This window comes from Salmo trutta, chromosome 2 (assembly GCF_901001165.1).
Source record: "Salmo trutta chromosome 2, fSalTru1.1, whole genome shotgun sequence".
NCBI classification, from domain to species: domain Eukaryota; kingdom Metazoa; phylum Chordata; class Actinopteri; order Salmoniformes; family Salmonidae; genus Salmo; species Salmo trutta.
Genome location: NC_042958.1, coordinates 47179780 through 47188574, shown reverse-complemented (window position 1 = coordinate 47188574; position 8795 = coordinate 47179780). Strand labels below are relative to the sequence as shown.

General features: G+C 45.9%; 1 pseudogene; it reads right to left on the bottom strand.

Annotated features, from left to right (window-relative positions):
• Positions 1-214: 214 nt before the first annotated feature.
• Positions 215-8015, bottom strand: LOC115163136 (dehydrogenase/reductase SDR family member 7C-A-like; annotated as a pseudogene).
• Positions 8016-8795: the final 780 nt, after the last annotated feature.

The following is an 8795-nucleotide window of genomic DNA, read 5'->3' as shown; positions in this document are numbered from 1 at the left end:
ATCCTTATTATATTTTCTCTCTTCTTCCATCTTCCCTTCTACTCTCTTCTCCTCTCTTTCCTTCCTTCTACTGCGTCTGTTCTGCCATGACAGAGTCCTTCACTCCACCGGCAACCGTGACAAAGAAGAACGAGGGGAAGAAGGAGAGGAGGTACAGAGTGATCCTGGGGATGGGCGTGGCCAGCAGAATCTATTTATTTTTCCTGCTCGGCGTTCACACAATCTCATTGGCCAGATCGGCCAGACGCATGCCAACTGAGGAGAGAAGGAGACCTCAGAATTATCAGAATGAATATATCATTTTTTTACTCAAAACATATACCGTATAGCCTAATGATTTTACTGAAAATATTTCTAGACTGAAGTCTATTTGTCTCTACTCACATACTGCCACACCCTCCTTTTGTTTGGAAACCAGTCGATGCATGTTTTATTTTACTAGGCAAGTCAGTTAAGAACAAATTGTTATTTACAATGCCTTGTTCAGGGGCAGAACAACTTGTCAGCTCGGGGATTCGAACTTGCAACCTTTCGGTTACTAGTCCAACGTTCTAACCACTAGGCTACGCTTCCGCCCCTGTATGTTTGGAGACACGAGACAGAGAGAGCTGTCTCTTCAGTATGTTGTCTGTTCAGTATGGTGTCTGTTCAGTATGGTGTCTGTTCACTACGGTGCATGTTCACTACGGTGCATGTTCAGTACGGTGCCTGTTCACTACGGTGCATGTTCAGTACGGTGCATGTTCACTACTGTGCATGTTCACTACGGTGCATGTTCAGTACGGTGCATGTTCAGTACGGTGCATGTTCACTACGGTGCATGTTCACTACGGTGCATGTTCACTACGGTGCATGTTCAGTACGGTGCATGTTCAGTACGGTGCATGTTCAGTACGGTGCATGTTCACTACGGTGCATGTTCACTACGGTGCATGTTCAGTACGGTGCATGTTCAGTACGGTGCATGTTCACTACGGTGCATGTTCAGTACGGTGCATGTTCACTACGGTGCATGTTCAGTACGGTGCATGTTCACTACGGTGCATGTTCAGTACGGTGCATGTTCAGTACGTTGTCTGTTCAGTACGGTGCATGTTCAGTACGGTGCATGTTCAATACGGTGCATGTTCACTACGTTGCATGTTCACTACGTTGCATGTTCAATACGGTGCATGTTCAACATGGTGTATGTTCAATATGGTGCATGTATGAGGTTTAGCAGGGGGCTTGGAGGGGGCAGCTGCGTTGATGAAGGTGTGGCTAAAAGTGCTGACTAGTGTCCCATACTCCTCCACCTCGACTTGCAGGCAGTAAAAGAATGCTTGCACCGCATATTCAATAGAAACAATTATATTTAAAGTGAGAGCCAAACAAGTGAGTTTTGACACTGGTAGGGTGGTGTAACTTTTGGCAAAGGCACGGGACTATGTAATACATCCATACAGGAGGTTCTGAAAGGGACAATGTAATACATCCATACAGGAGGTTCTGAAGGGGAACTATGTAACACATCCATACAGGAGGTTCTGAAGGGAACTATGTAATACATCCATACAGGAGGTTCTGAAGGGAACTATGTAATACATCCATACAGGAGGTTCTGAAGGGAACTATGTAACACATCCATACAGGAGGTTCTGAAGGGAACTATGTAATACATCCATACAGGAGGTTCTGAAGGGGAACTATGTAACACATCCGTATAGGAGGTTCTGAAGGGAACTATGTAATACATCCATACAGGAGGTTCTGAAGGGAGCTATGTAATACATCCATACAGGAGGTTCTGAAGGGAACTATGTAATACATCCATACAGGAGGTTCTGAAGGGGAACTATGTAACACATCCATACAGGAGGTTCTGAAGGGAACTATGTAATACATCCATACAGGAAGTTCTGAAGGGAACCATGTAATACATCCATACAGGAGGTTCTGAAGGGAACTATGTAACACATCCATACAGGAGGTTCTGAAGGGAACTATGTAATACATCCATACAGGAGGTTCTGAAGGGAACTATGTAATACATCCATACAGGAGGTTCTGAAGGGAACTATGTAATACATCCATACAGGAGGTTCTGAAGGGAACTATGTAATACATCCATACAGGAGGTTCTGAAGGGGAACTATGTAACACATCCGTATAGGAGGTTCTGAAGGGAACTATGTAATACATCCATACAGGAGGTTCTGAAGGGAGCTATGTAATACATCCATACAGGAGGTTCTGAAGGGAACTATGTAATACATCCATACAGGAGGTTCTGAAGGGGAACTATGTAACACATCCATACAGGAGGTTCTGAAGGGAACTATGTAATACATCCATACAGGAAGTTCTGAAGGGAACCATGTAATACATCCATACAGGAGGTTCTGAAGGGAACTATGTAACACATCCATACAGGAGGTTCTGAAGGGAACTATGTAATACATCCATACAGGAGGTTCTGAAGGGAACTATGTAATACATCCATACAGGAGGTTCTGAAGGGAACTATGTAATACATCCATACAGGAGGTTCTGAAGGGAACTATGTAATACATCCATACAGGAGGTTCTGAAGGGAACTATGTAAGACATCCATACAGGAGGTTCTGAAGGGAACTATGTAACACATCCACACAGGAGGTTCTGAAGGGAACTATGTAATACATCCATACAGGAGGTTCTGAAGGGAACTATGTAACACATCCATACAGGAGGTTCTGAAGGGAACTATGTAATACATCCATACAGGAGGTTCTGAAGGGGAACTATGTAACACATCCATACAGGAGGTTCTGAAGGAAACTATGTAATACATCCATATAGGAGGTTCTGAAGGGGAACTATGTAACGCATCCATAGAGGAAGTTCTGAAGGGAACTATGTAATACATCCATACAGGAGGTTCTGAAGGGAACTATGTAAGACATCCATACAGGAGGTTCTGAAGGGAACTATGTAATACATCCATACAGGAGGTTCTGAAGGGAACTATGTAATACATCCATACAGGAGGTTCTGAAGGGAACTATGTAATACATCCATACAGGAGGTTCTGAAGGGAACTATGTAATACATCCATACAGGAAGTTCTGAAGGGAACTATGTAATACATCCATACAGGAGGTTCTGAAGGGAACTATGTAAGACATCCATACAGGAGGTTCTGAAGGGGAACCATGTAATACATCCATACAGGAGGTTCTGAAGGGAACTATGTAATACATCCATACAGGAGGTTCTGAAGGGAACTATGTAATACATCCATACAGGAGGTTCTGAAGGGAACTATGTAATACATCCATACAGGAAGTTCTGAAGGGAACTATGTAATACATCCATATAGGAGGTTCTGAAGGGAACTATGTAATATATCCATACAGGAGGTACTGAAGGGGAACCAGTCTTCCCCGGATGCTGTTGACCAATAGAAGGTGACCGGACCTCCTTGAGATCATAGCTGTAAGGACACCTGCAGCATCAATCAATCAGTAATTCAATCAATAACTGAATCAATCACCTGCAGCATCAATCAATCAATCAATCAATCAATCAGTAATTCAGTCAATATCTGAATCAATCACCTGCAGCATCAATCAATCAGTTGTTCAATCAATAACTGAATCAATCACCTGCAACTCAAACAATGTGTTACTGTATTTTCCTTTTTTAAAAAGTCCTTCTTACCTTTGGCCAATGTGCTGGTAGTTGATGTCCATGATGTTCCTGTCCAGCTCAAGTGAGGCGGTGTGTACGGCCTTCAGCTTCATGCTGCTGTTACACAGCAGGACGTCCACACAGCCGCAGCACTCCACCACCTCATCCACCACCTCATCCACCACCTCAGGCATACCGTCCATGTCACTGAAGTCCAGCAGCACCAGCTTGGGAGGGAATGTCTGAGCAGAGGAGAGAGGGATGCAAAGGAAAATAACATATGGAGGAGAGAAGCATGGACAGGAGAGGAACTTTATACTGTTAAGAAAACTTTACATGAATCAATACAATAGCAACATGGGTGTGAAGGTCTGAAGACAGCTGACGCTCGAGTGTCTGCTTGTGCTGGAAAGAAATGATTATTTAACCTCTAACCCTAACTTTAAACTCCTCTTATACTGTCACAAGTGTAGAGAGGAGTAGGCAGTCGCAGGTTTAGAAATACTGAATTTATTAAAGCTCCATATATAAAAACGGGACGAAACCCAAAGTGCAAAATAATAAAGTACTCAGGAAATACTAGGAGAGATTCCTCTCAGGAAATACTAGGAGAGATTCCTCTCAGGAAATACTAGGAGAGATTCCTCTCAGGAAAACAAGCAACATATAGAATGACTGACTGACAAAGACAAATGACAGGGGGAGTATATATATACAGTGATAGACTGGGGATTGGAACAAGGTGTGTGTTGTGATGATGAGACAAGTTGATGAGTGAAAGGCTTTTGCCAGCAGTAGGTTTGGCAGCAGCTAGAAGGCCGGCTACACTGAACGCCTGAGCTGGACAGGAGAGGGAGCCAAAGAGAAGGCTGGGGTGACATACACATTTAAGTTACACCCTAACAGGTGTCTTTGCTCATGTCTTTGCTCATCATCATATCTCCCCTTTCTAGTGTTGATGACATATGGCATTTTTCCATGAACACACCACTGCTCTGCCCTGTGCAGCAGAGACACCCAGAGGACAGAGCACTTTCAGAGGGGATAATCTGCCATTGTCTGTCACCAGAAGAGGAATGGTGAGAGGGGAGATGGAGACAACAGACGAGCATAAAACTATGATAAGAACTTTAATTAGTTAACTCCTACTAGTGTTGTGACTCACCACTCTGGAGTTTAGCCCCACTGGTCAATGACTCACCACTTTGGGGTCAGCCCCGCTGGTCAATGACTCACACTCTGGAGTCAGCCCCGCTGGTCAATGACTCACCACTCTGGAGTTTAGCCCCGCTGGTCAATGACTCACCACTCTGGGGTCAGCCCCACTGGTCAATGACTCACCACTCTGGGGCCAGCCCCACTGGTCAATGACTCACCACTCTGGAGTTTAGCCCCGCTGGTCAATGACTCACCACTCTGGGGTCAGCCCCGCTGGTCAATGACTCACCACTCTGGAGTTTAGCCCCGCTGGTCAATGACTCACCACTCTGGGGTCAGCCCCGCTGGTCAATGACTCACCACTCTGGAGTTTAGCCCCGCTGGTCAATGACTCACCACTCTGGGGTCAGCCCCACTGGTCAATGACTCACCACTCTGGGGCCAGCCCCGCTGGTCAATGACTCACCACTCTGGAGTTTAGCCCCGCTGGTCAATGACTCACCACTCTGGGGTCAGCCCCGCTGGTCAATGACTCACCACTCTGGGGTCAGCCACGCTGGTCAATGACTCACCACTCTGGGGTCAGCCCCGCTGGTCAATGACTCACCACTCTGGGGTCAGCCCCGCTGGTCAATGACTCACCACTCTGGAGTTTAGCCCCGCTGGTCAATTACTCACCACTCTGGGGTCAGCCCCGCTGGTCAATGACTCACCACTCTGGGGTCAGCCCCGCTGGTCAATGACTCACCACTCTGGAGTTTAGCCCCGCTGGTCAATGACTCACCACTCTGGGGTCAGCCCCGCTGGTCAATGACTCACCACTCTGGAGTTTAGCCCCGCTGGTCAATGACTCACCACTCTGGAGTTTAGCCCCGCTGGTCAATGACTCACCACTCTGGGGTCAGCCCCGCTGGTCAATGACTCACCACTCTGGAGTTTAGCCCCGCTGGTCAATGACTCACCACTCTGGGGTCAGCCCCGCTGGTCAATGACTCACCACTCTGGAGTCAGCCCCGCCGGTCAATGACTCACCACTCTGGGGCCAGCCCCGCTGGTCAATGACTCACCACTCCTGGGTTCAGACCCGCTGGTCAATGACTCACTTCTCTGGGGTTCAGCCCCGCTGGTCAATGACTCACCACTCTGGGGTTCAGCCCCGCTGATCAATGACTCACCACTCTGGGTTCAGCCCCGCTGGTTCATATGTCATTACTCACCACTCTGGGGTCAGCCCCGCTGGTCAATGTGTTGTACAGAGACTACAACTTGTCCCAGCTGGCCCCACACAGAATCAACTTGGCACCACACTTATGGAAGAGACAAGCACACTCTGGAGTGGGAGGGAGGAATGGAGGGAGAAAGGAGTGGGAGAGAAAGTGTTATGGCCTGATCTGTTTCACCTGTCCTTGTGCTTGTCTGCACCCCCCTCCAGGTGTCGCCAATCTTCCCCACTTATCCCCTGGGTATTTATACCTGTGTTTTCTGTCTGTCTGTGCCAGTTTGTCTTGTTTGTTCAAGTCAACCAGTGGTTTGTCTCAGCTCATGCTTTTCCTCTGTCTCTCTTTTTCCTCGTCCTCCTGGTTTTGACCCTTGCCTGTCCTGACGCTGAGCCTGCCTGCCGTCCTGTGCCTTTGCCCCTACTCTGGAATACCAACCTCTGCCTTACCTGACCCCTGCCTGCCTTGACCTGTCGTTTGCCTGCCCCTGTTGTTGCAATAAACGTTTTTACTTCTACACAGTCTGCACTTGGATCTTACCTGAAATCTGATAGAAAGATGGAGAGAGAGGGGTGGATTTAATTAACTGTGGTATTAACCCAGTCCAAGGTGGAAGCCTCTTGTTTCTGCATTGACCCGTTTAAAAAAAAAATTAAAGGGGTAGATCAGCTTTAATATTGCAGATAGATTGTGGCTTCTATCAATGTAATTGTCTTCATCATTTCCAATCCACCATATATATTTTATAAATATACAGTACCAGACAAAAGTTTGGACACACCTTCTCATTCAAGGGTTTTTCTTTATTTTTGCTATTTTCTACATTGTAGAATAATAGTGAAGACATCAAGCTATGAAATAGCACATATGGAATCATGCAGTAACCAAAAAAGTGTTAAACAAATCAAAATATATTTTATATTTGAGATTCTTCAAAGTAGCCACCTTTTCCCTTAATGACATCTTTGCACTCTTGGCATTCTGTCAACCAGCTTCACCTGGAATGCTTTTCCAGCAGTCTTGAAGGAGTTCCCACATATGCTGAGCACTTTTCCTGGGCTGCTTTTCCTTCACTCTGCGGTCCGACTCATCCCAAACCATCTCAATAACCCTTACACAGTCTGGAGGTGTGTTGGGTCATTGTCCTGTTGAAAAACAAATGATACGCCAAACCAGATGGGATGGCATATTGATGCAGAATGCTGTGTTAGCCATTCTGGTTAAGTGGGCCTTGAATTCTAAATAAATCACAGACAGTGTCACCAGCAAAGCACCCCCACACCATCACACCTCCTCCTACATGCTTTATGGTGGGAATCACACATGCAGAGATCATCCGTTCACCTACACCGCGTCTCACAAAGACACAGCGGTTGGAACCAAAAATCTCCAATTTGGACTCAAGACCAAAGGACAAATTTCCACCAGTCTAATATCCATTACTCATGTTTCTTGGCCAAAGCAAGTCTCTTCTTCTTATTGGTGTCCTTTAGTAGTGGTTTCTTTGCAGCAATTCAACCATGAAGGCTTGATTCACAGTCTCCTCTGAACAGTTGATGTTGAGATGTGTCTGTTACTTGAACTAATCAAGGCTGATAATTGATCAAGGCAGTTAATCCACTGTTTGCCTAAGACGTGGATTTCAATTATGCGGAAGACACATTTCAGTTGTACAACTGACTATATATCCCTATTATATTACTGATCGATTGACTATGACTTTTTAAATCACTCAGCATGTTACATTGTTTCTTCCCTGGCTATTCTTGAATGGTGATGCATTTATACTGTTCATTCAAATTTCCCCCCATTTGAATTGAGATTGAATTACAAATAAGACTATCAAAAATCCTCACCACTTCCCACTCTTGACATCAGTGATGACCTCCACTTTGTTCTTGACCTTGGACTGATCTGGTAATAGATGTAGAAGATCCCAGCAGCCACCACGATTAGCATGGGCAGCACAATCACACTGGGGACCTCCATCTTCTGCAGGAACGAGAGAGGGGGGAGATAGAGGGGGGATAGGAGAGAGAGAGAGTGGGGATAGAGGAGAGAGGGGGAGAGAGGAGAGAGGGGGGAGAGAGAGAGAGGGGATAGGAGAGAGGGAGGGGGGATAGAGGAGAGAGGGGGGAGAGAGGAGAGAGGGGGAGAGCGAGAGAGAGAGAGAGAGAGAGAGAGAGAGAGAGAGAGAGAGAGAAAGAGAGAGAGGCCATCAGTAACTGGAGCTCCCAAGTGGCGCACCAGTCTAAGGCACTGCATCTCAGTGCTTGAGGCATCACTTCACAGAAACAGGCTGTGTCACATTGGGCGGCACACAATTGGGCCAGCGTCGTTAGGGTTTGGCCGGGGTAGGCCGTTATTGTAAATAAGAATTTGTTCTTAACTGACTTGCCTAATTAAATTAAAAAAATTACACAATATGTGATTGTTTTGTATTGCAGTCTGTGATGTGGTTTGTGATGTACAATATTTTTTAAGTTCCGATCATGTTTGTGTATCATTGACAAACAGAAATCATATCTCAACATGATGTTATCAAATAACAAATATCTAAACTCTAGTGAACGCAGTGTAACACGATTTCTACATTTGAGGAATGAACCTGGGGTTTTGGAAGAATGCTTGTGTTCCCCAGATAAGGTGTCTACCGCAGGACAAAATTCAACACCCTTCTTCCTATATTCACGTAATGACGTGGATGAAGATGACAGAGAAACCCATGGGTCACCTTTCACCATGTAGAGGCAGTAATATGGGTTTGAC